Here is a 26,276-nt window from a genome sequence, read left to right on the forward strand (position 1 = left end):
CCGGGCCTCCGGCTCCGAGGCGGGCTGCGCGGCGCGGGCGGCGGCGGGGCGGGGACGGCGCCGCTCGCGGCCGGACCCCGACCCCGCGCGCCCCGGCCGGGCCCCCGGCCCCGCCCCGCCCGCCCCGCCGAGCGCGCGGGCCCCGCGGCCTCCGCCGCGCCTCCCGGGCGGGGGCCTTGGGCAGGGGCCGCCGGCTCCCGCTAAAGGCACCCGAGCTGCCTCGGCGCCGTCTCGCCCCAGCGCACGGCGAGCGCCTCGGGAGCCGGGACTCGCCCTCGTCGCTTCGGTCTGGCACGTAGTGGGGCCTAGCGAGAGGCTGCCAGGTGGAAGGAGGCAGAGGTGGCCGGGCCCGGCACTTAGTGGGTGCGCCCTGAGCCTTTGGTCATTGCCGGCCTCGGGGACTTGCTCGCAGGCTTGGAGGCGGGGGGCCCTCTGACGTGTCGCCTTCGGGAGCACCGTGAGACCCGCGGTGAGCAGAGCGGACGACCGGCAACCAGGGCCTCCCGGGGGTAGCCTGGGAGATCTCTTGAGAGACGGGGGGAGCTCTGACCGTGCACGGTGAGAAAGCAGAGAGGCGGGCAGAAGGCCCGGAGGGTGGCCGACAGGACTCTCCGAGAACCCAGCGCACCTGGGAGCAGGCGGCCTTAAGGTGCTCGGTCAGGGTGTGGGAGCGCGCAGGCGAGGCCCTGGTGCCTGACAGTGGGCACCCACCGCTGACCGTGGAGAAATTCCTTCTGAAGAACCAGGAAAGAGATGCCAATTTGCAAGAGGGTGGAACTAACTTTCAGCCAGGGCCGACTGTGCGCCAGGCAGCGAGCTGAGTTGAGCCCTTGGGTGAGAAGTGCGTGAAGCGCTGAAAGCAGTGAAGGGTGATCTTTTCAGAAGTTTGGAAGTGAACCAGAGAGGCCTGTAGCTCGAGGGGTAGTAAGAGGAAAGGAGAGAGAGGTGATTGCTTTATCCCTCCCCCGCCCCCCAATATGAGGTGGAGCTCTCAAATAAAGCAGCTGAGAGGAGAGAATAAGAGAGGAGAGATGGGATAATTCATGGTGCAAGATCTCCGAAAAGGACAATGAGAGATAGGGCTGGCGGAGGGGGAGGAAGAAATCAGACAAGAGGCACACCTCTTCCTACAAGAATTAAAGGATGCATAAGGATGGAGATATTTTGAGATGGGGAGGCATACATACTGATCCTTCATGTTTCCTTGGATCAGCTGCCTAGATGACCCCCAAAGTCATCCGTAGGCCTTCTGGGGTTACTGTCCTTTAAAACTTAAGTGCAGTCGGCTCAAACCCCTATTCCTCTTAAAGTGGGAAAGCCAGCATACCTGCCAGTGTTTCCAAAGATTCACAGGGAAACTTACATTTCTCCTAATCGTCCTATTGGCCCCAATTTTGTATTCCCAATATTCTATTATGCTATTTTAGGAAATTTGTCATTGTATCCTGGATACCACCCCATTTGTGCTCCCCCAAAATATAGCACCATATGTGAAAACAAAGTACCCAATGTTATATGATTGTTAAATTATAGTTTATTTGTAACCATTAAAAATCTTGTTGAAGGAAAAGATTAATGACATGGGAAATAGTTGTAATTGAAAAGCACATCGTAAGATGATATAATACTAGCTTATATAAATATACTATGCATATCACAGATATCATGCCTAGATAAATTGGATTTTTATTTTCTTCTGTGACTTCTTCCTTTTCTTATTTTCATAGGACATTAATATTTCTCTTTAAATCAGGGGAAATGATATTTTAAAGTATTTTTAAGAAAGGTAATTTTTAAGAGATCTTTATGGAGTTGACAAGAGATGTTAGGAATTAAGAAAGGAGGGGTGCCTGGCTGGCTCAGTTGGTAGAGCATGTGACTCAATCTCAGGGTCTTGAGTTAAAGCCCCACGTTGGGCATGGAGCCTCCTTTAAAAAAAAAAATTTTTTTTTAAGGAATCAAGAAGAAAGGAAATTGCAAATGGGTCTTTGAAGGATGGAAGGGACTTAGGTCAGCAGAGATGGGCTAGTTGGGGAGGCTGCCCTCAGCAGGAGGAACACTGCAATCAAGGACACAAAATAAGAAATGGAGGGAGTGTTCAGGGAACACCAGAGGTCAGTTTGGTTGAGGTGTAGGATTTGAGGTGGAGAAAAGTAGGAGACTCAGTCCGGAAAAATAAGATGGGGTGATGGTCCCGAATACCAAGCTAAACCCTTTGTAATTTGTGGTTAAGAAGAACCCCTGGAGCTTGAACTGTGCAGATGATAAATTTTAAAGTAAATTTTCCTGTAACCTCTTACTTAATGAGGTTCTGGATCTCAGCCCTTCTAACTTGATGATATTTGGATATTTGATTGACTCAGAGCAGTGAGGTAGGGACAACAGTTTTTCATTCCAACTGTTTACAGAATGAGAATTGGCCCTGGCTTCTCTGCCTGTCAATAACTACAATTTTTATTCACAAGGCACCAGAGTTTCAGAGAGAACAGATTAGCAAAGAGCGAGGACGAGAGGAAGAAGAAATGTGTACCTTAAACCAGTGCTTTTTTTTTTTTAACAACTTTCTGTGAGTTTGGCTTTTTTTAGATTCCACAGATGAGTGAGGTCATACAGTATTTGTCTTTCTCTGTCTGACTTATTTCATGTAGCATAATGCCCTCAAGATCCATCCATGTTGTCAAAAATGGCAGGATTTCCTTCTTTTTTTATTGCTGAATAATATTCTTGGCAAACTTTTTTGACAGTGACCCTCTATACAAAATATGTTGCACATCTCAACCCAGAATATACACATGCACGTACATAAATACACCTCTGAGACGCAAGTTTCATGAAGTATTACTCTTATGTACTGCTGGCTGATACTTTAAACTCGATTATTTTTATTTCTTTTTAAACACTGGTCAGGACCTACTACATTGATTTTATGAACCACTATAGGGATTACAAAATGCCTCAAAGGACACTGAAAAGTGGCTAGAGTATTCCCTGCTATGTTTACAGTTCCCATTTAAGTAGCCATATAGACTGTGACCTTAAGTTTGCCATGTTTACCTGTCCCAGAAGTCAACAGGACAGTCAAGAGTCTCTCGGGATATGGTGGGGTGGGGATAGAAGGGTTGGCACAAGCCATGTTTGGGTTCCTCTTCCCTTCTTAGTAAATATTTCCTGATATCAATATTTCTCAGGAGCCATAAATGTTTCCTTCTTTGTTTATCTTGAGATGCAGATTGAACTTCAGACAAGGCTGGACTACCACCTGTAAACCAGAGACAACTTTTCGTTTGAATGAACAGAATCAAAGACTAAAATAAAAGGGGAAATAATGTATCTTGATTGTGACAGTACATAGAAGCTATCTTATCCACCACTGTTGGACTATGATAGGGACAGTCAGTACCATCCCTTTCTTCTAAATCCAGAACCAATGAGAAGAGGAAAATACAACTCTATCACCAACAGAGCTGAACTCAAGAATGTGGCTTGGCTGATGACCGGGAGGCTTTTTAATATTCCCTGAATTAAAATGATCTCCCCCAAAACTGCGACCTCCCCCTTGAAGGGGCCTAGCAAATTTAACTGTGTCTGATTAGAGAAGATTTCACTCTCTCTGAGGGCAGGCAGATCCAAATTCACCAGTTAGGTAAGTCCAGGACAAATTCTCTCCTACCTGCCCTCCTATGAAAACAAAACAAAACAAAAAAGTTAGGGAATAAGGATCTATCCCTGCCCAAACAAATTGGATCTGACCCAATAGTTAGGCAGTTGAACAGAAAAGTATATTAATGCAGTGAATTATAAAAAAATGGCAAATCCATACCTTAACATCTCATTGTCACTTAAAACCTAGAAGGAGGGCACCTGGGTGGCTCAGTTGGTTAAGCGACTGCCTTCGGCTCAGGTCATGATCCTGGAGTCCCGGGATCGAGTCCTGCATCGGGCTCCCTGCTCGGCAGGGAGTCTGCTTCTCCCTCTGACCCTCCTCCCTCTCATGCTCTCTGTCTCAAATAAATAAATAAAATCTTAAAAAAAACAAAACAAAAAAACCCTAGAAGGAACACCCATTTGCCAGTCTTCTGATGTGAGGCCAAAATTTTTCTTAGAGCAAGAGTGACTGATTAGAGTGTTCTTGAGCCCTTTCTTACATAAATCCTATCAACGGTATATTTTCTGTGCTTTCTAATTTGTTTCTCTAAAGTTGACTAAGGACTTAAAACTTCTTGCAAAGTGGTGTAAGGGAAGGCTTCTTCTTAAAAAAAAAAAAAAAATCCTTTGTAATTGTCTTACCCACATCGGGTTTGACAGTAATTTTCAACTGGTTGTTAGCTAATATTTCCAGAGCATTCAACTGACATTTCATAGAAACAACTCTTTCTTTTCATGCTTATGTTTCATCAGTTTGTGTAACTTAAATTAATTACACTCTGGCATACAGTCATAAGGAGGTTTGGGACCAAACACAACAGACTCTTGTTAGGCATCTAACTCAACTGGTAAGAAGAAGTGTGTAGGAATTCCAGAGATGAAAGCATTCAGTAGGTCATGGGTAGTAGTCAGTATGTTTAATTGGAGGGAATAGAAAGTGTTGATTCCAGAGAGTCCATTAAAAGAGAGCCATTAATGCTCATTAGACTAGTATGGCCAACTCTGTGTGCATATATCTTAACCTTCTTCTTCCATCATTTATCCATTTTATAATCCCCTCAAAATCACTGTCCCTCCATTCCCATTTAGCTAAACATGGCTTTAAATGACTTAAGATTGGTATGGCTATCAAAGAAATTCAAATGGTAACATCGCATACTGCATTAGCAAAATATACATCCCTTGTACACTTTCCAGTCTTAATAAGATGATGTAATTGATACATTCAGAGAAAGCTGTGATGTGAATTGGCATTACCCCTTTAAGAAGAAATTGACCATACTTCTGAAGAGCCTTAAAAGAGATGTGGCCCTTTTGACTCATCAGTACCACTCCTGGAAACTTCTCCTTAGGAAATAACCCTCCCCCAAAGAGAATGGCCACATGTACAATATTTACTGTAGCCTTATTTGTGGTAGTGAAAGTTGGAGTAACTTACGGCATGTAACATTGTTTAACTTACTGATTACATATTATTTAGAAAAAGATACAATTTGTTCCACTACACTAAGAACCTGAAACTGAATTGTATACTTTAAAAGGGTAAATTTTGTGAATCATATCTCAACTTTTCAAAAAAGATACAATTCTGTATTTTTGCTTTTGTATCAGCCAAGATCAGCAGGAAACAGATGGCCTGCTCAAAATGTGTAACTGAAGGGAGTTAATGAAGGGACAGTGTACAAAGAGACAGGCAGGGTTGAGGGAAACCAACAAGGGATAGTGAAGCACCCCAGGCCTAGAATCTGCGGAGAGGGCGCCTGGGTGGCTCAGTCGTTAAGCGTCTGCCTTCGGCTCAGGTCCTGATCCCAGGGTCCTGGGATCGAGTCCCACATCAGGCTCCCTGCTCAGCAGGAAGCCTGCTTCTCCCTCCCCCACTCCCCCTGCTTGTATTCCTGCTCTTGCTGTCTCTCTCTGTCAAATAAATAAATAAAATCTTTAAAAAAAAAAAATCTGCATCATCAGCCATAGACTAAGTGAGAACAATAGCTGCAGGAAAGAGAGAGCCAATAGGAACTTGCAGGAATACAGCCCTACCTCTCTCTCGTGCCCTCAGGTCTCCTGTGGTACCTCCCCCACTGGCTGAACCCAAGAGGAAGCCTAAGTGGAAGTGAGCCCAGGTGACAGTGTCCATCAAGGCTAACCTCTGGAAAAAAATGGAAGGTGGATCTGGAAAGACAAAGGCAGAATATCTAGCAGGTATGTGATCATAGAATAATGTGAGAACTGTTGAAGCATATGGCCAAGGATCTTAAGGGAATCCAGAAAACCAGGGTTTCCAGAGAGGAGAAGTGGAGGTAGCTGGAGAGCAGACAGAGTAGGTGGTGGGAACAAGAAAGATCGTTAACTGAGGCTGAGACAAGGATGAGAGACAGAAGCAGGCACATTTTATTTTTTGGTCAAATACTTAGCTGGAGACTGAGCTCTGGAAGAGATTAATAGGAGATACAGGAGCTAAATTAGACCAGAGCATTGGAAATTCTTCCCCTATTGGCTATTACCCTGTATTTCTCCTTCCTAGATAAACTGCATGTGTTCAACAAATAATTGCTTAGTACCTATCATGTGCCAGGAACTCTTAGGCCCTGGGGATTGAGGAGGGAACAAAATTAACATCCTTGCTGTCCTGCAGTTTACATCCTGGTGGGGGGAGACAGACCGTAGATAAGTAAATATGTCAAGGAATAAGTGTTATAAAAAAAAAAATGTGGGAGAGCAGGGAAAGAAATTCTGCCCATTCTATATCTTAAAAACCTCTTGATTTAGACCACACAGCTTCCCCACCCCACCCCACCCCACACACACACCCCAGAGCTCCTGAGTAAATTAGACCTTGTGTATCTCTCACCTGGACAAAGATCATAATACCTTCCTCCCTCCAGCACCCTCCAACCAGTCCTCCACTCTGTGGGGAGGATCTTCCTGAAATGAATCATGTCAGTGCCCTGCTTAAAATCCTCCAAAGGTCTTGTTTGCCTGCAATGTGGAATACTGTCTAACCTTATCATGGACCTTTTCTTATCTTCTCTGTCCATCACATGCCTCTACCTCTCCCACTCTCCTCTTCTGCCCACACTAATTATCTGCAGTTTACCGGCCATGCCACACTGTCTCTCATATCCATCTGTATGTTGGTTCATGCTGCTCTTTCCACTTGGAGGACCCTCCCAAACCCTCCACCTTCACCAGAATTTGGCAATCCCCTCTTTATTCTTCTAAACCCCTTAGCAATCACCTCTTTGGTCAAGCTCCCCTGACCTTCCCAGGTGTGAGGGAGCATCTCCCAGCTCCCTCTTTCGTGTTATCAGTATATCTTATAGGTACCTATGAATACATTTATCATACCATATAATCTTATTTCTTAGATCTCAAGATGAACAGAACTGGGTTTGGAGCACCTGGGGGTGGCTCATTTGGTTGAGGCACATTTTATTTTTTGGTCAAATACTTAGCTGGAGACTGAGCTCTGGAAGAGATTAAAAGGAGATACAGGAGCTAAATTAGACCAGAGCAGGGGCGCCTGGGTGGCTCAGTCGGTTAGGCGACTGCCTTCGGCTCAGGTCATGATCCTGGAGTCCCTGGATCGAGTCCCGCATCGGGCTCCCTGCTCAGCAGGGAGTCTGCTTCTCCCTCTGGCCTTCCTCCCTCTCATGCTCTCTGTCTCTCATTCTCTCTCTCTCAAATAAATAAATAAAATTTAAAAAAAAATTAGACCAGAGCATGGGAAATTCTTCCCCTATTGGCTATTACCCTATATTTCTTCAGCTCAGGTCATAATCTTGGGGTCCTGGGATCGAGCTCCTCATCCAGCTCCATGCTCAGTGGAGAGTCTGCTTCTCTCTCTCCCTTTTCCTCTGCACCTCCCCCCTCATATAAATAAATAAAATCTTTAAATATAATCCATGGGTCAGAATCCTACATTATTGGTACATGTATGACCCTCTTTTGTTACTAATCACCCCCCCCTAAAAACTAGGATTGACAACTTACACATATTCCCCCCCACACACACCCCATGCTGAATCTTGTGTTTATCATTTTCTGGCTTCTAAAAATATTTTCATCTAGAAAAATATTTTTTTAAATCAATTTTTAAATTGCCCTAGCTTTGATTTCATGGATATGTGGAATCTAAAAAAAAAAAAAAAGCAAATGAACAAACAAAAAACAGAAGCAGACCAGTAAATACAGAGAACGGAAGGTTGCCAGCAGGGAGGGGGAGGAGGGGGATGGACAAAATAGGTGAAAGGGAATGGAAGATACAGGCTTCCAGTTATGGGATAAATAAGTCACAAGGATGGAAGGTACAGTGTAGGGAATATAGTGGATAGTTTGGTAGTAGCTTTATGTGCTGACCGATGGTAGCAACACTTGTGGTGGGCCCAGCATAAGGAGTAGAGTTGTCAAATCTGTGTTGTACACCTGAAACTGAATGTAACATTGTGTGTGTCAACTTCAATTATAAAAATTACCCTAGCTTTATAAAAATTTTTAAAAGTCTTGCTTTTTAAAAAAGGTGAGATTGAAGGTGCTTATATATCTTTACTAGCTATATATACATATATGTAGGATTTACTAGCTATATATATATGTATAGGATTTTATTTATTTATTATTTATTTGTCAGAGAGAGAGACAGAGGCAGGCAGAGGGAGAAGCAGGCTCCCCACCAAGCAAGGAGCCTGATGTGGGGTTGGATCCCAGGACCCCAGGATCACGACCTGAGCTGAAGGCAGACGCTCAACCGACTGAGCCACTCATGCGTCCCTACTAGCTCTATATACTTCCTCTTGTGAAATATCTGTTCATATCTTTTTGCCCATTTTCTATTAGTTGTTTTATCATTTTCTCATTAATTTTCAGGATTTCCTTATGTGTTCTCTTAATGTTCCTTTAGAGTTTTTTTCCCTTAGAATTCAAGTACACAGAAAAAGTTTAACTTCTAGAAATTTATATATGTCTATATATTTACATATACACATAAGTATATACTTGTGCATGTGAACCTACATACATAGTCCCAACACATGTATTTTAGTTGCTTTCTTTATTAAAGGGTGTCATTCCCTACATAATATCCTGGGACTTCTTTTTTTTTTTTTTAAGATTATGTTTATTTGACAGAGAGAGAGAGAGCACAAGCAGGGGGAGAGGGAGAGGGAGAAGCAGGCTCCCCACTGAGCAGGACCCCAACACGGGACTCAATTCCAGGACCCTAGGACTATGACCTGAGCTGAAGGCAGATGCTTAACCAACTGAGCCACACAGGTGCCCCAATCCTGGGACTTCTTTTTCACTTTCCATGTTGCATTGCTAAGATTTATCTCGGGCATGCTTCAAGTAGCTGAATTTATTTATTGTGGCTGCTGTAGATTATTCTAGAGTGTGAATACACTAATATTACTTTGCCCCTTGCAGCAGAGGCTCTTGGTACCCTGTGTTCTTCCCCATGGCTCACCTCTGATTTTAGCCAAATACATCATGGCCAGTTTCATGGGAGCTCCCAAACACTGACAACTCCTACTGTTCGTGTTGGGCCTTGGGTTTCTCCAATTTCTGCTCCAGGCCCTTCTCTGCCACAAGAACTTCTCAGCACCTCCTCAGGCACAGCCTGACGGTAAGGAGAGTTAACCCTCAACTAATGGGGGATGTGAGCCAAAGGATAAAAGCCCCAGGCTCCCATCCTTCAGATGGACAATTCTGGGAGCCATTTTGTATGCTTCTCAAAGGCGTCCATAGAATCACATGCCCCGAGTCAGCTTTTCTTCCTCCTCTGCCTCATCCTTCTGTCCTTTACTCCCACTGCCTAAGATCACTTCCCAAATAAACAACCTGCACCCAAGTCCTTGACCCAGTCTCTGCTTTTGAGGAACTCAAACTAATACAGCAACGTCCTGATAATGAGCGTTCGGACTGTTGCAGGGTTTTGCTATTGCAAAAGTGCTGCTAAGAAAATTTGTGTAAAGCCCACTGGTACACACAGGTACAGGAATTTCTCTTGTGTATTTATATAGGAGTAGAAATGCTGGGTCAAAGGCTAAGTCACCTTTCAACTCTACAAGATAATTCCAAACTGTTGACCAAAGTGCTTTTTACCAATTCATAGTTTCAACAACATCATATATGGAATCCTATTGCTCCATATCCTCTCCGACACTTGGTATGGTCAGATTTCTTAATTTTCACCACTCAAACGGTATCAAATGGAATCTCACTGTGGTCTTAATCTGTACTTCCTGATGATTCATGAGATTGAACAGGGCTTCATATATTTATTGACCATAATGTTTCATCATCTGGGAAATCTCTATTCTTAGCTTTTGCTCATTTTTCTATTGGTTGATTGTCCTTTCCTCATTAATTTCACTAATTCTTTTTTTAAATTTTTATTTATGTAATCTCTACCCCGCACGTGGGGCTTGAACTCACAACCTCGAGATCAAGAGTCACATGCTTCACCAACTGAACCAGCCAGGCACCCCTAATTTTACTAATTCTTGGACAGTTATCGGTTTTTTCCCCTTGGCACTCAGGTGCTCAGAATTGAATTAATCACAGTCTTTACCAGATAAGACCTTTTTTTCTGGTTACAAAATTAAAGCACGTTTGTTGTAAAAGGAACATGTAAAGAATACAGACACATCTAGCTCTGAGAAAGTCTCCTTTCTGGCAGTTCCACCCCACCTCTGAGCAGGAATAACTCCCACGAGTTTATTATCCCATATTTTGGGGATTTTGTTTTCACGAATGTCTCCCAAATCGGATAGTTTCTCGAAAGTAAGGATTGTGTTGTCATCCCCGTATTCCCAGCTCCAGGAGAAGTATTGGCTTGGATCAGGAATGTAACACATCACTGTTGAACTAACTCCTGAAAGGTGGGTCAGAACAGAAGTTTTAAAGGTACAAGACTTCAGTTTGACTGAACAGAAGACTCAGGTAGGAGACAAATGGAGGATAGTACTGGTAAAACGTTCTGGGGCTTGATTACTTAAAGTCTTAGCTGTTGAGCCAAAGTGTTTGATTTTTATCTTGGAGGCAGCCCTCCGAGGAGGCACTCAAGGCCACTTTCGGTGCAGGCAGGTTATTCGTTTTTATGTTTTTATCAGCGACAGAATTAAAATAAAACACTGACAATCTAGTCATCTAATGGCAGCGTACGGGATGTAAGGGAGGAGGTTGGGGAAAATAAAACCAAAGATAGAGGAATGAATGAATCAAGAGGTTATTAACTTTTTTGGGGGGACCCAGAGTCCAATGAAAAATTCATGAAAACTGGGCCTTTTCTCAGAAAATAGACATAAACCTCAGCCCTTGCACTTTCTTTGTTTTTGTTTTTTTTTTTTTAAGTTTTTAAAAAAAGTTTTATTTAAGTCATCTGGACACCCAATGTGGGGCTCAAACTCATGACCCCAAGATCAAGAGTCGCATGCTCCACCAACCAAGTCAGCCAGGCGCCCCAGCCCCTGCACTTTTTAAGAACCTTTGATCAGTGGGTTATTCTTTTTTTTTTTTAAGATGTTATTTATTCATTTGACACAGAGAGAGAGTGAGAGAGAGAGAGAGAGCATGAGCAGGGGGAGGGGCAGAGGGAGAAGCAGGCTCCCCGCAGAGCAGGGCTCCATCCCAGGACCCTGGGATCATGACCTGAGCTGAAGGCAGATGCTTAACCCACTGAGCCACCCAGGCGCCCTGATCAGTGGGCTATTCTAAGAGCGAGAGATGAAGAACCTGAACTGTGATGGCAGAATGTGTTCATTCACTCAGATATGTTGATGTGTCTCCTACTAGATGCAAGGCACCGTGCCTAGTGCTGGGCACACACACCATCCAGTTTATTTTTTTTTTAAAGATTTTATTTATTTATTTGAGAGAGAGAATGAAAGAGAGCACAAGAGGGGGAGGGTCAGAGGGAGAAGCAGACTCCCCACTGAGCAGGGAGCCCGATGCGGGACTCGATCCTGGGACTCCAGGATCATGACCTGAGCCGAAGGCAGTCGCTCAACCAATTGAGCCACCCAGGCGCCCACACCATCCAGTTTAAAGCATGGAGTACAGTGTGGCATGGTGGTCAACAGCACAGAGTTGGTGAGTTGAGCACCAACTCTGTGCTCAAGTGTCTGGTCGCAAACCCCTGCCAGATGACCCTGGCTAATTTGTGAAATCCATCTGTACTCTGCAGGTGTTTCACAGAGACAGCCCTATCACCACCCTCATCATCAAGGGAATCCCACATCCCAATAAAGCACAAGGCATGGAGGGAGCCCTTGGCAGAGCCTTAAGGCAGAAACCAGAGTGGAGAGCAAAAGGAGGAAGCAGAGAGCATGGGCTTGATTTCAAGAGCTTTGGCTAAAATGGAGGAGGGGAGAGAAGGCAGTAACTAGAGGGGGAAGTGAGGGCAAGGAATGGGTGAGATCCTAAATGCTGCGGGGAGGACATAGTGGAGTGGGAGAGGCTAAAGGCAAATCACCGATGATCTGCTGTTTCCCCTAAAGGTGCCCAGAAGGCAGACAGGAGGGCTCTAGGGCAGAGGTGGAGGGTCTGGCTTTAGCTGGGAAGCCACTTCCGCTTGTGCGCTGGAGGGGAGGAGTCGACGGTGGTGTGGCTGCAGGTGCTGGCTCCCAAGTAACCACAGGCAGGCCTGCGCAGAGGAATGCCACCCGAGGGGGAGGGGAGGGGCGGGGGGTGGAGGCTGATGGGAGGTCTGAGGACAGGGGACAAGTGGCCGGCTGACCTGACCGAGCATTTCACAGGGGGGCTAGCCAGGAAGTAGAGGAGGCGAGGAGATTGCCAGGGATTCCTCAGAGCTGGTGAGTTTATAAGGACACGGATCCTTCCGGTGGTCATCAGAGCTACGGGAGGAGAAGAGCATCTAAAGAAGGGGCAGTGAGTGCTGAGTGAAGTCGGGAAGAATGGGGACCCACAGGAGACCGCTGGGTTTGCCAACCTACTGGTCACTACTGAAGTGATCTCAAGGATCACTCTAATGTCAGAGCAGATGACACATGGCTGGGAAGAAAGGAGGGAAAGAACAGGACAGCAGTAAACTACCCCAATCCGAGATCTGACGATGGAATGAAGGGGAAAGTAAGACATTAACCAAAGAGAGAGTCAAGTGGGGCATATTTTTCTTTCTAAAAGTCAGGAGAGACACCTCTGTGGACCCGTATGTACATGTATAATTTTTTTAAGGCAAAGGCAGTGGTTGTAGCTGCTGGCGGGAAAGGGAGGAGTGAGGCTCCAGGTCAGCGGGGAATGACGCAAGCATAATATGGTAATAAACAGCTCCTCTAGGCCAGGTGTTTTCCAGAAGACTCTGTCATCCCCAATATACAGACGAGAAAACTGAGGCTCAGAGAAGTTACTTGCCCCAAATTACACTGCTAGTATGTGACAGAGCCAGGATTTAAGCCTAGGTCATATCACTCCAAAGTGCCAATGCTTACCGACCCCTGTCCCACAGAGAGGCAGAAACATTGAAGCTACTGAGGAGGAGGAATATTTCTCTTGGCACCCAGGAAAGGAAGAAAGACTTGGAAGACGTGTGTGCTTAAGATTTTGTGTTCATTTAGAGTTATTCTCCTTCCCACTCACCTGTATAAGCATATGGACTTTTAAAGTTGGCATGATTGAAAATAAATAAATTAAATAAATAAATAAATAAAAATTTAAAAAAAGTTGGCATGATTGAGAAAGCATAACTTGACATAGAAAAAAGAATCAATCTTCCCTTAATTCAGGAGAACAGAGGGGAAACAGTTTGTATATGTCGGCAAGTTGTTTATTACAGTGATCAGTGATCAACTTGAGGCATTTTGTGATATAGTTTTCATCTATCAATATTTTCTTTTTTTTTTAAGATTTTATTCATCTATTTGTCAGAGAGAGAGAGAGCACATGCAGAGGGAGCGGCAGAGGGAAAAGCAGGTTCCCCGCTGAGCAGGGAGCCCAATGTGGGGCTTGATCCCAGAACCCCGGGGATCATGACCTGAGCCGAAGGCACTCTCTCTGAACCACCCAGGTGCCCCTATCAATATTTTCGGATAGGTGATTTCAAAACTACTGCCTAAAGAACAGATCTCATTTCTTTTTGCCGAACTCCCACATGCAGGGAACACAGAAAACCAAAACCAAACCATAGCCCAAAGTGAACTGTGTAGCCTTAGGTCAGGTCCCAACCCGGGGCCAGAGACAGAAACCGAGAGCTGTGGTAAGTAACTGGGCAAACAGGTCAGGACACAGGGAGCAGACCCTATTGCCACACCAATGTCCCAGCCCCAGAGGTCACACCAAAGGCAGTGCAGAAAATGCCAGAGTTCAAGGGCATCTAGCAGACCAGAAAAGGACTGAAAAAAGCAACTCTGAGCAGAAAGAAGGTAGCCACTGACCCCGCTTTGCAAACTAACCTCTACATGCCCACAAAGGGCATTTTAAGTCATCCAGTGGCCTATTAAAAGCAGTGAAAAGAAACAAGTGAAATCAAACTTTAACTATATCGGAAGTACTAGTGGGGCACTCGGCTGGCTCAGTGAGTGGAGCATGTGACTCTTGATCTCAGGGTCCTGAGTTCAAGCCCCATGTTGGGCATGGAGCTTACTTCATTAAAAAAAAAAGCATTATCATTTCACATTGTAATCAAAAGGCCAAAAATTTAAATTCCTTTTTTCATGCTAAGTCTTCAAGATCTAGAATGTGTCCCTTTTTTTTTTTTTAAGATTTTATTCATTTGAGAGAGAGACAGAGAGAGCACAAGCAGGGGGAGGGGCAGAGGGAGAAGCAGGCTCCCCACTGAGCTGGGACCCCGACATGGGGCTCTATCCCAGGACCCTGAGATCATGACTGGAGCCAAAGGCAGACGCTTAACCATCCAAGTCACCCAGGCGCCCCTGGAATGCGTCTTGCACTTGCAGTACATCTCAATCCAAACTAGCCTCCTTTTGAGTGGTCAGTGGCCTCTGTGGCTAGAGGCCTTGGTGTCAGTCAATACAGGCTTAGAGAAAACCATACTTAACATTCTGGCATGAAAGCATTTTCTCTATATATTTTTTCTTTTATCTTTCTTTCTTTTAAAACATGTTCAATTGGGAAGGGCTGGATTTTGAAGGGAGTGGGAGAAAACTCTCAGATGCTGAGAATCTCTAGTGAAATTTTATTTATTTATTTGCCAGAGAGAGAGAGAGCATGAGCAGGGGGAGAGGCAGAGGGAGAGGGAGAAGCAGACTCCCCACTGAGCAGGGAGCCCAATGCGGGACTCGATCCCAGGACCCTGGGATTCTGACCTGAGCCGAAGGCAGGTGCTTAACTGACTGAGCCATCCAGGCATCCCTCTAGTGTGAAATTTTAAATGTTTGAGGTATCACTGTCCTAGTCAATTTCCTTCCTTTCCTTGAGACATGCTGCTTCTTTCTCTTCCTCTTCTTCTTCTTCTTCTTCTTCTTCTTCTTCTTCTTCTTCTTCTTCTTCTTCTTCTTCTTCTTCTTCTTCTTCTTCTTCTTCTTTTAAGCCCCACGATGCACAGAAATCCCTTGGGAAGATAAAAAGACAGGGAATGTGACACAGGTGGGTGCCTGATACCAAGCATTCATTCCTTCCATTCATTTATTCATTCATTCATGTTTGCTCTTAACAGTAGTTACTAATCATCACCTACAGGTTAGGGACTGTGCCTAAGGTTAGTCTTCTAAGGCATAGTCCCTGGCTTGTGAAACCTCCAATTTGGCAGAAAAGCCAGAGAAATAGTTACAAGACAACGTAGGAGGTGTTATGAAAGGGGAAGTCTGAGCTGCTGCTGAGTGGCCACCTGGGGGAATAATGGAATCCATCTCCAGAGATGAGATAAGAGAAGGCTTTAGGGGTGGAGGAAGGAAGGAAAATTGAAGGAAGAACAGCTAAGCAAAAGGGAGAAGGGAGGGCTGGAAAATGCTGGAGGCAGAAAGAGCAGCTCTAAGGAAGGCCCAGAAGCCTTTTGTGGAACTGAAAGGGGTTCCCTGTAGCTGGGGCCTCTCAGGTGAGAGGGAATGCTGGGATCAGGCATCATTCTCTGCGCAGCCCAGTTAGTGTTGCGAGCTGGGAGGCAGGATGTTGACGATTTGGGAATAGGCAGGCCCAAGACAGGAAGTACTCCACCCTGAAAATATTCCTTCCCCAGCTCAGTTCAAGTTCACTAGTTACACAGATGGGTTAATGAGCTACTCTGTTTTCTTTTTTTAACTCTTTTTTTTCGTTCCAGTATAGTTAACATACAGTGTGATATTAGTTTCAGGGGTACGATATAGTGATTCAACACTCCCATACATTACTCAGTGCTCATCATAAATACATGCGCTCTTGATCCCCATGCCCTATTTCTCCCCTTCCTCCCACCCACCTCCCCTCTGGTAACTACTAGTTCCTGTAGTGAAGGGTCTGTTTTTTGGCGAACTGTTCTTTATAGAAGCAAGAATCTCTCCTGGTGATTATTCTCTTTTCAGATTATGTCAGACCTCGAAGCCTTCTTTTTGATTCTGAAAATTGAACACAATTGAAGTTCCATGTAATAAAGGTCATAATGAAGGGGTGTTAACTCTGCCGGGGAGAGGTCTGCGGAAGATGACACTCAAACAGGGTCTGGAAGTAGTAGGATTGACAGGCCTCCAAGTGAAAGGACATTCTGAGGATACTAATGATCATTATTTACTAAGTGTCAGGCACTGTTCTCATGGTTTACATTCTAAGCTCACTTTAGCTCCATAAAAACCCCTAGATCCCACAGTCCTTGTTTACAGGTAAAGAAACCGAGGTGCAGAGAGGCAAATTAACTTTAAAGTGACTTGTCAGGGCTCCTGGGTGGCTCAGTGGGTCAAGTGTCTGCCTTCGGCTCAGGTCATGATCCCGGGGTCCTGGGAATGAGCGCTGCATGGGGCTCCTTGCTCAGCAGGGAGTCTGCTTCTCCCTCTGCCTGCCGCTCCCCCTGCTTGTGTGCTCTTTGACAAATAAATAAAATATTTGAAAAAAAATAAAGTGGCTTGTCTAGGATCACACAGTTTGGAAGAGGTAGAGCAGTTTGGCTCTAGAGCTCACTTCATAACCCCTCTGTCATATTTTGGGGCTGCGAGTGTTTGCATATGCCTGCATTGTAGGGTGAGGGATTAGCAAGGAATGTCAGATCAGACTGATGAAGGAGGGAGTGGCCAAATCATGCAGAGTTTCAGCACCAGCACCTGAAGACAGGCTACATAGCAGCCTTTAGGTAAATGTTTTTATTACTTGAGTGCATGTATAAATGATTGCTAATGATCGTATTTTTGAATGTGGTTGCATTAAGAGAACATTATATTCAAATCCAGATTTACACAAACCACATTTCCAGTGGTGATTCACTGCCTTAACAGATTTCCAAAGGATCTTTTAAACCATCAAGTTGACGTAGGCAGGCCGGATCTGAGGACCCAGAGGGGGTCGCACAGGACCAGCCAAGAGGGTCTCTGGCTATGTGCAGGATAGAAATCAAACACAAGCCAGGAGGAAGTGAGAGCAGAGTTTACTGAATCGCATAAGGCATAGAGTATAGCAGACGGAGTGTCTGGCCGAGTCAGGATAGGAGACGGAGTCTCTTCCTTGCTTGGGTTCAGGAGGTTATATTGGAAAGCGGTTCAGGGTACATGTTCCTTCAGGAATCCAGGGTAAGGTCCGATCGAAGGCAAGTGTCAGGTGAACAATAGGTGTTATTTCATAAATCACGGAAGGTAGGGGGTACTGATGCCAGCAGCAGATGAGGTTTGTTCGAAGCTAATGTCCTGGAACGTGTTTGGGATCCAGTACCTTTTAGATGTGATCAGGTGTTTGGGGGCCAAGGACCAAACTCAGAAAATGATTAACTTTCTTGCTTCCCCCTTGGAGTGGGAACATAGGTTCTTTGGTTTATTCGGATGCAAGTTGAAATATAGAACATGAATAAATGGGGCCTCGCAGAAAAACAGAAAAACAGCAGAGACAGAGCCTTTCTAAAAATGGAGTCCCTTCAGTGTCCCATTATTAATTATAAAATGCAAAAGCTCCAAAGGCAATTTATCAGTGACGGAGGAGGTATAAGCCCTAGTTAGAGGAGAGAGGCTAAGGTTGTCCCCATGCTTGGCCCTTCCCCCACAGGACCTCCACATTCACAGCACCCTGTCTCCTCTCTAAGAACCAACAACAGCAGGGTCCCTTTCTTTTAGCCGAAGCAGAATGGCCAAACAGGGAATTGGTGTCTCCCCACCCCCACTGCATATACACACATAACAACTCAGAAGGCTGCCTCTACAGCTGTCCAGGACTTTTTAAGAGAGCTCCCAAAAAACCTCCCAGGAAGACTTGAGTGGCTCTAGTCACCTATTTCTGCACAAAAGTCACCTTTAATGTGGGGGAATGAGATTTCTTCCTGACACCCTATGTGACACAGAGCTCCTTCATCTTTCAAAAGCCAGGCTCTCTGATGTCCATAGCCATTGGGTTGGTAGGCGGAAAGTCTCATCTCTTTAGCCCCTGACTTGACCTAAGGGAGGCTGGGATGGATGTGTCCTCCCAGCAAACCCATACAGATCCTTTTGGGAAGTGGCACCAGGGAAGAACGAGGCTTTCAGGGTGGCCTGTGCACTGGTTTGCCTTGATACTCCTGGACTACTTCCCTTCCTGGCAGGGTTGTACAGGAACTTTCTCCTTCCACCCACCACTTCCTTCATTGGGAAAGTCAAGGAGAAAATGGTAAGATCATGGTTATTTTGAATAGTTTTGTTTTGTTTTTGTTTAAAAGATTTTATTTATTTATTTGAGAGAGAGAGAATGAGAGAGAGCAAGCACATGAGAGGGGGGAGGGTCAAAGGGAGAAGAAGACTCCCTGCCGAGCGGGGAGCCCGATGCGGGACTCGATCCAGGGACTCGATCCAGGGACTCGATCCAGGGACTCCAGGATCATGAGCTGAGCCGAAGGCAGTCGCTTAACCAACTGAGCCACCCAGGCGCCCAGTTTTGTTTTGTTTTTTTAATGCAGTCAACTTTGCCTTTGCTGGTAGACACGTTTGATTTGCATAGAAGCAATTAACCAGGGTTCAGCTATAATGACAGATTGACTTTCTGAGCATTTGGACATCAGTTTGAACCCACTTCTTGTTTTTAATAATTATTAACATTCATTGTCCACTTACCGTTTGTCATCCAACAGCTCTATTAACATGTACTATCTTGTTTAATATTCAAATGATTAAATGGTCTTCTATTCCCACTTTACACCCAGAAAACTGAAGATAAAAAAAGAGTTAATATAGGGGCACCTGGGTGGCTCAGTTGGGTAAGCGTCCAACTCTTGATTTTGGCTCAGGTCGTGATCTCAGGGACATGAGATCGAGCCCCAAATGGGGTTCCATGCTCAGCGCAGAGTCTGTTAGAGATTCTCTCTCCCTCTGCCCTCCCCCCGCACTCTCTCTCTCTCTCTCTCTCTCAAATAAATAAATAAATAAAATCTTTTTTAAAATATAACAAATTTTTAAAAAAGAGTTAACTTGGGGCAACTGGCTGGCTCAGAAGAGCATAATACTCTTGATCTCGGGGTTGTGAACTTGAGCCCCACATTGGGTATAGAGATTACTTAAATAAATAAAAATAAACTTAAAAAAAAAAGAGTTAACTCACTGACTCAAGATCATGCAGCTAGTGAGTGGTTGATCTGTGATTTAAAGCCAGGTGGGTCTGACTTAACCTCTATGACAAGATGCTTCCTTCAGGCAGACCAGCAGGCTATCTATGAAAGAAAATATCAGACATGTCATTGTGATGGATGGGATCTAAAAGACTTATATGTTGAGAAGATTGGCAGCCCAGTGAGCAGAGAAAATAGCATGTCAGAGTCCCACATTTGGAAAATTTAATGCCTCAGGCTTTATGTCTTTATCTAGTCCGGAATCACCTGTCCTAAATATCTGAATTATTTTCATAAGACACACAGTTTCCACTTCAACACTGCAGGGAAACTTCATTAAGCCTTTCCAGATCCACACAGTTTATATTAATCTCTCTAGGTCCTATTCCTTCCTACCAGATTCTTTTCATTCCAATTATTTCTTGCTCAGTCTGTCTGTTCCTCAAGACCGTAAGCTCCCGGGAAGGAAGCACCCCACACCTAACCCCATTTCTAGTTTGTGCTGGACATTATGTTTCCTCTTTTACATTGCTATACTGGCCCAACTGTGGCCCAGCGTCCCTTGGAAGTCTCCTCTGAGAGAGAGGTGAGAGTGTCCTTTGACAGTGCCTAAAAGATTCTGCCTCCTCTCTTGAGTTTCTATAGAATGTATAGGCTGACGGTTACACCTTGTTTCCTTTCATAAAGATAGCTTTTACTTTTATTTTTTATTTTTTTAAAGATTTTATTTATTTATTTATTTGAGAGAGAGAGAGAGAGAGAGAAACAGCATGAGAGGGGATAGGGTCAGAGGGGGAAGCAGGCTCCCTGCTGAGCCGGGAGCCAGATGTGGGACTCAATCCCAGGACTCCGGGATCATGACCTGAGCCGAAGGCAGTCGCTTAACCAACTGAGCCACCCAGGCGCCCAACTTTTACTTTTATTTTTTAAAGATTTTATTCATTTATTTGAGAGAGAGAGCAAGCACGAGCGAAGGGAGGGGCAGAGGGAGAGGGAGAAGCAGACTCCCCACTGAGCAGGGAGCCCAATGGGGCTCGATCCCAGGACGCGGAGATCATGACCTGAGCCAAAGGCAGACACTTAACTGACTGAGCCACTCAGCCACCCCTATTTTTATTTTTTTCTGCTGCAAATGATACTGAAAATTCTTCAAGGACTAGGGCTATGTCTTCTGCTTTTTACTTTGAAAAATCCTCTTTCAGCCTTGAGCACACATTGTGGGCCACCATCCCCATTTATCTGAATGAAGATAACTTTAGAGTTTGGTTTGATCCACCTGCCTCTGGGCAGACTGAGCCTCCCAGGCCTTAACATCTCCATTCATTCATTTGACAATTCATTTCAATTGTTTATTTCATGTAATATTCTGGGGGTAAAAAGTAAGAAGGCCCTTGCCCCCAGGAAACTCACAGTCTGGTGAGAGCAACAGATACATAATTAGATGGTGAGTATGTGGGCAGGAGAAATGCAGTGGAGGCTTCCCAGAGGACGTGATACATGAGCTTAATTTGAAAGGCAAGGAGGAATAAAAGGTTTTGGGGTGGGATGGAGAACTTTCCAGGCAGCAGAAGCAGCTTACACAAAAGCGAGAGCATGCAGCATTCAGGGAACTATATACTTTCAAACATGAGGACAGTAAGACCAGCAGGAGAGGTAGGCAGGAGCCAGAACACAAAATGCCTTTTGTAGCATGCCAAGGAATTTGGCCATATCCTGAAAGTCAGGAAGATCTACTGAAAGGTTTTATGTAAGGAAGTAGCATCATCACATTTATGGTTTGAATAAATCATTCTGGCTGCCGTGTGAAGGATTGGAGTGAGGCAAGGTGTGGGAGCAAGACTATAGGCTGAAAGACTGGCTGGGAGTTCACTACAACAATCAGGATAAGTAGCATGAACCAAGGCAGTGACAGTGGGGTTGGAGAAAGTGGATGAATAAGAGAGACATTAAGAAAGTAGAATAACAAGATTGGTGACTAATTGGATTTGGCAAGTGAGTGAGAAGGAAGAATCAAGAATGACAATTACTTTTGTGATTGAGTGGTGCCTTTTTTTTTGGTAAAGATTTATTTATTTATTTGAGAGAGTGAAAATGAGAGAATGAGAGAGAGAGAGAGTACATGAGAGGGGGGAGGGTTAGAGGGAGAAGCAGGCTCCTCGCTGAGCAGGGAGCCCGATGCGGGACTTGATCCAGGGACTCTAGGATCATGACCTGAGCTGAAGGCAGTCGCTCAACCAACTGAGCCACCCAGGCGCCCGAGTGGTGCCTTTTTTTTAAAGATTTTATTTATTTATTAGAGACAGAGAGAGCATGAGTTGGGGGGTGGGGTGCAGAGGGGCAGAGGCAGAGGAAGAAGCAGACTTCCTGGGGCACCTGGGTGGCTCAGTTGTTAAGCGTCTGCCTTCTGCTCAGGTCATGATCCCAGGGTCCTGGGATCGAGCCCCACATCGGGCTCCCTGCTCAGCAGGAAGCCTGCTTCTCCCTCCCCCTGCTTGTGTTCCCTCTCTCGCTGTGTCTCTCTCTGTCAAATAAATAAATAAAATCTTAAAAAAAAAAAAAGCAGACTTCCTACTGAGCAGAGTGCCAGATGTGGGGCTCGATCCCAGGACCCTGGGATCATGACCTGAGCTAAAGGCAGATGTTTAACCGACTGAGCCACCCAGGCACCCCGAGATGGTGCCTTTTATAGAGATTTGGAACATAAGAGAAAGCACAGGTCTTTAGTGGGGAGTAATGAGGATGAGAGATGTGACATCTGGGACACAGTGAGCTTGAGGTGTCTGTTGGACATCCAAGTGGAGATGTTCAGAAGCAGTTGATATAAAAGTTGACATCCAGGAAGAGATCAGAGCTATAGATATTGGAGAGGTGAATGCATAAGGAAGGTAGTTGAAGTCATGAGAGCAGAGAAAATCACCCAGAGGCATTGTAGAGTGAGAAGTGGTGCAGGATTCCTCCATTTAAGGAGTAAACTAAAGAGTCCATGATGGAGACTGAGAACAACAAGCCAGAGAGGCAGGAGACAAACTGAAAAGGGGACCCAATGGACCTAAAGGGATTTTAAGAGATTATTTTATGGCTTTCAGCCATGGGTTAAGGGCAGAAACCAGCTTTCAGTGAATTGAAGAAAGATATAGATGATGAATGGATATGTCTGTCTGTTGAAATTCATCGAGCTGTATATATACTATTTACACATTTTACTATATGTAAATTATACCTCCATAAAACACTCAGCATAAAAATTTTGTAAGATCTATTTGAACATGATCATATGCTAGGAAAAGAGAAAGTTAATGGGAAGAAACTGAGGGAGTGAGAGAAAGGTTTTGAGTAGGTGGAAGAAGTTAGCTTTAGACAGGAGGAGGGATGCCTCTTTCACTGATGGAGGAAGAGAAGAGGAGGAAGGGATGTTTATGGAAGCAGATAAGTTGAGTAGGGAGTAAGTTAAAAAGTTGAGTTCCTCTGTAATATTTTCTTTTCATCATGAAACTGGACTCCATATGTGATGGTTTTAAAAATATGCCTACAAATTCTTTGATAAATGCCTTCCTTCAAAAGGTAGAACTTGGGGCGCCTGGGTGGCTCAGTCATTAAGCGCCTGCCTTCGGCTCAGGTCATGACCTTCGGCTCAGGGTCCTGGGATCGAGCCCCTCATCAGGCTCCCTGCTCGGCAGGAAGCCTGCTTCTCCCTCTCCCACTCCCCCTGCTTGTGTTCCCTCTCTCGCTGTGTCCCTCTCTGTCAAATACATAAATCTTTAAAACAAAAACAAAAGGTAGAACTTAATTCCCCTCCGAGTCTGTACTGAACTCATTTCTAACGAATAGAATGTGGAAGAAATGATGATATGTCACTTCAGAGATTAGGCTCAAAAAAACACTGCAACTTTTGTCTTGATGGAGTCACCAACCATCCTGCTTTACCTGGGACTGAAGGGTTTTCTGAGATGTGGAAATTTCAGTGCAAAAACAGGATGCATTGGTAATCTTATTCTTGAGCTGGTTCTTTCTCTCTTGGATCATTTACTTTGATGGAAGCTAGCTGCCATGTTGCAACTGCCCTAAAGAGAGGCCCACATGGCATGGAACAGAGGGAGACCTGGAGTCAATAGCCAACTAGGAACTGAGGCTTCAATCCAGTAGTCCAAGAATAATTGAGACCTACCAACAGCCAAAAGAGTGGAGCTTGGAAGCAGATCCTTCAGTTAAGCCTTCAGATGAGACTGCAGCCCCTCTGGACATCTTAACTATAACTTCATGGAAAACTTTGAGCTCAAGCCACCCAGCTATGATGGTCCCAAATTTCTGACCCATAGACATTGTGAGATAATGTTTGTTGTGTTAATTTGCTAAGTTTCGGGGTAATTTGTTATACAGAAATAGGCAACTAATTCATCAGATCAATGAAAATGAGTGGAAAGTGGTGAGATAGGTTTCCAGGGCCTAGCATGATTGGATGACTTTCTCCAGCAGCCCCAGACAACTCCAGCCAATGTGCTCATCCACTTTGTATGCCATTGATATTATGCAATGTCCAACAGTTTCTTTTTTCCCCAACAATATATTTTGATAAAGGAATTTTACCAAAAGCTTATTTATCTTTCTTACTGAGCATATTTATCATCAATGTTACGACTGACTTTAAAAGCTTCTTGGCAAGAATATGACCTGTCACTGTTTTGGCTTTGAAAATTGCAACTTTAAAGGATGCCTTTGTAGTTTTGACCACTTCTCGTATCTTTAGGGGTAAATGTTATCAATAATGCTTCTTATCAGGAAGCATTATTTTGTGGGCTTCTCTTCCTCTAGAAAGTTTGTTTTGATTATCAGATTGGCCACTGAGCTTTTCTTAAAAATACCACTAAGTCTTCATTGGCTTTATGCCACTATTTGGCCAAGTTTCATAACCTAATGTACTGGGAAACAGGGGAAAATAGATTACCAGTTTAATAAAACATATGTCTTAGAGGCTCATTGTATTTCTTATTAGCCCTTTTCTTTTTCAGCTGCTCATCATAATTCATCATGCTTGTGGATGGCCCAGCCCCTGCATAGTCACACTGTATTGTTATTTGCGCTGGATTCCTGGTCGATGTTTCAGTTACAATTTTTTTTTCCCCTGAGTTTAAAAGTATTCAGCATCCTGATTTAATTAACTTTCAACTAACTAATTGAATTACTGAGTTGAATTACTGATCTATTTTTGTGAATTTAAAATAAAATGTAACCCAATGAAATTTCACATTGAACACATAAACAATAACACATATTGTGAAACAACCCATTAGTTTAGATTAACTACACCCTAATACTTGAATATTAGCTGAGACAAACTATGGAGCCAACACAACCTAAACCTTAAAAGCAAAATGACTGCAGTACCTGGGTGGCTCAGTGGGTTAAGCGTCTGCCTTTGGCTCGGGTCATGATCTTGGGGTACTGGGATCAATCCTGGGGTCCTGGGATCAAGCCCCAAGTCAGGCTTCCTGCTCAGTGGGAAGTCTGCTTCTCCTTCTCCCTCTGCCCCTACCCCCCACTTGGGCTCTCTCTCTTGCTCGCTCTCACTCTCTCTCAAATAAATAAATAAAAATCTTAAAAAAAAAAAAACTTCATTTTTTTAAGACTGAATAATATTCTTTTGTGTGTTTATATTACATTTTGTTCATTCATTCATTCATTCATTCATTCATTCATGGACACTTGGGTTGCTTCCACCTTTTGGGTATTTAACTAATGCTGCTGTGGGTGCCTGGGTGGCTCAGTTGGTTAAGCGACTGCCTTCGGCTCAAGTCATGATCCTGGAGTCCCTGGATCGAGTCCCGCATCGGGCTCCCTGCTTGGCAGGGAGTCTGCTTCTCTCTCTGACCCTCCCCCCCTCAGGTGCTCTCTCTCTCTCAAATAAATAAATAAATAATCTTAAAAAAAAAAAAAAAGACCCTGCTTTTTTTTTTTTTTTAAGTGTTTATTTAAGCAATCTCTACACCCAACACGCGGCTCAAACTCATGACGCTGAGATCAAGAGTTGCATGCTCTTCCAACTGAGCCAGCCAGGTACCCTTAAATCCCTTCTTTCAATTCTTTTAGGTATATACCCAGAAGTGGAATGGCTGGATTGACTGTCTTGTTTTAATCTTTTATGATGAGAATGTACTCATGTATTATTTATATAATTTAAAACATACAGAGAAATAAAAAAGAAGTGACTATCAGAAAGTGGGTTATGGACATACAAGGTTTCAGATGTAGGGCACTAGCTCAATGTGGCCATAAGTACGAATTGTGCAAATCCAACAAATGACATCTTAGGCATGCTTAAATTTCCTCAATGACAAAAGAGCACCTACAGACCCAACTAGCCCAGTTCCTTAAGTTATGGGCAAAGTTGGAAAATCAAACTGGATTTTCCAAATACATTTTCCAGTTTCCTGCCCCTATACCTTTATTCCTACAATTCCACTGGGTATATCCTTTTCACCTGCCAACTTGCCTCACATAGCAAATCAATTTTACCCATATATCAAACATTCTTTCCTTCTGAGGCCCCTTTGAACATCCCTAACTACACTGACTCCTGCTACATCTGAAGCCCCCAGGACTTTGTGCCTCTCTTAGGGATCTTTTCTTCACAATATGAAGACTGACCAAGGCTCATACCCATTTAAATGGTTATAGGGCCTCATCTTTAGATTTGAATTCAACATTAACAAGCATAGGCCAAGCACTCTATTAGCCAGAATTTAGGTTAGACTCCATATTCAACATTTATTAACAAATACTTATTAAGTATTTGCTACGAGTTTGGCACTGTTATGAGAGCCGGGGATAGAAGGGTGGACAAGGTCCCTGCCCTCATGGAGTTTATGGGTATTTTCCTCCACAGGCCCTCCTAATTTGGAGAAATCAGGAATTCATTTTTTGACTCAGTAAGTATGGGTGCCTATGGGCAGCAGTTGGAGATGGCCACATACATACACATACACAC

At 44.3% G+C, this 26,276-nt stretch overlaps 1 long non-coding RNA gene across 4 annotated transcripts; it reads left to right on the forward strand.

Annotated features, from left to right (window-relative positions):
- Positions 1–64: 64 nt before the first annotated feature.
- LOC135361521 (uncharacterized) lies at positions 65–24,924 on the forward strand. 4 transcript variants are annotated; one of them, XR_010404817.1, is made up of 5 exons: positions 65–469; positions 5,702–5,844; positions 9,064–9,262; positions 10,456–10,581; positions 24,301–24,924. It is a non-coding gene; the product is annotated as an uncharacterized LOC135361521 (long non-coding RNA). The 4 variants fall into 4 exon arrangements; XR_010404818.1 differs by lacking the exons at positions 9,064–9,262; positions 24,301–24,924 and adding an exon at positions 23,337–24,294 and having other exon boundaries at positions 76–469; XR_010404819.1 differs by lacking the exons at positions 9,064–9,262; positions 24,301–24,924 and adding an exon at positions 13,106–21,593 and having other exon boundaries at positions 76–469.
- The last annotated feature ends 1,352 nt before the right edge of the window (positions 24,925–26,276 follow it).

The sequence above is a fragment of the Mirounga angustirostris genome, unplaced genomic scaffold (genome assembly GCF_029215605.1).
Source record: "Mirounga angustirostris isolate CCGP_5_RB_7025 unplaced genomic scaffold, mMirAng1.0.hap1 SCAF_9, whole genome shotgun sequence".
Classification (NCBI taxonomy): domain Eukaryota; kingdom Metazoa; phylum Chordata; class Mammalia; order Carnivora; family Phocidae; genus Mirounga; species Mirounga angustirostris.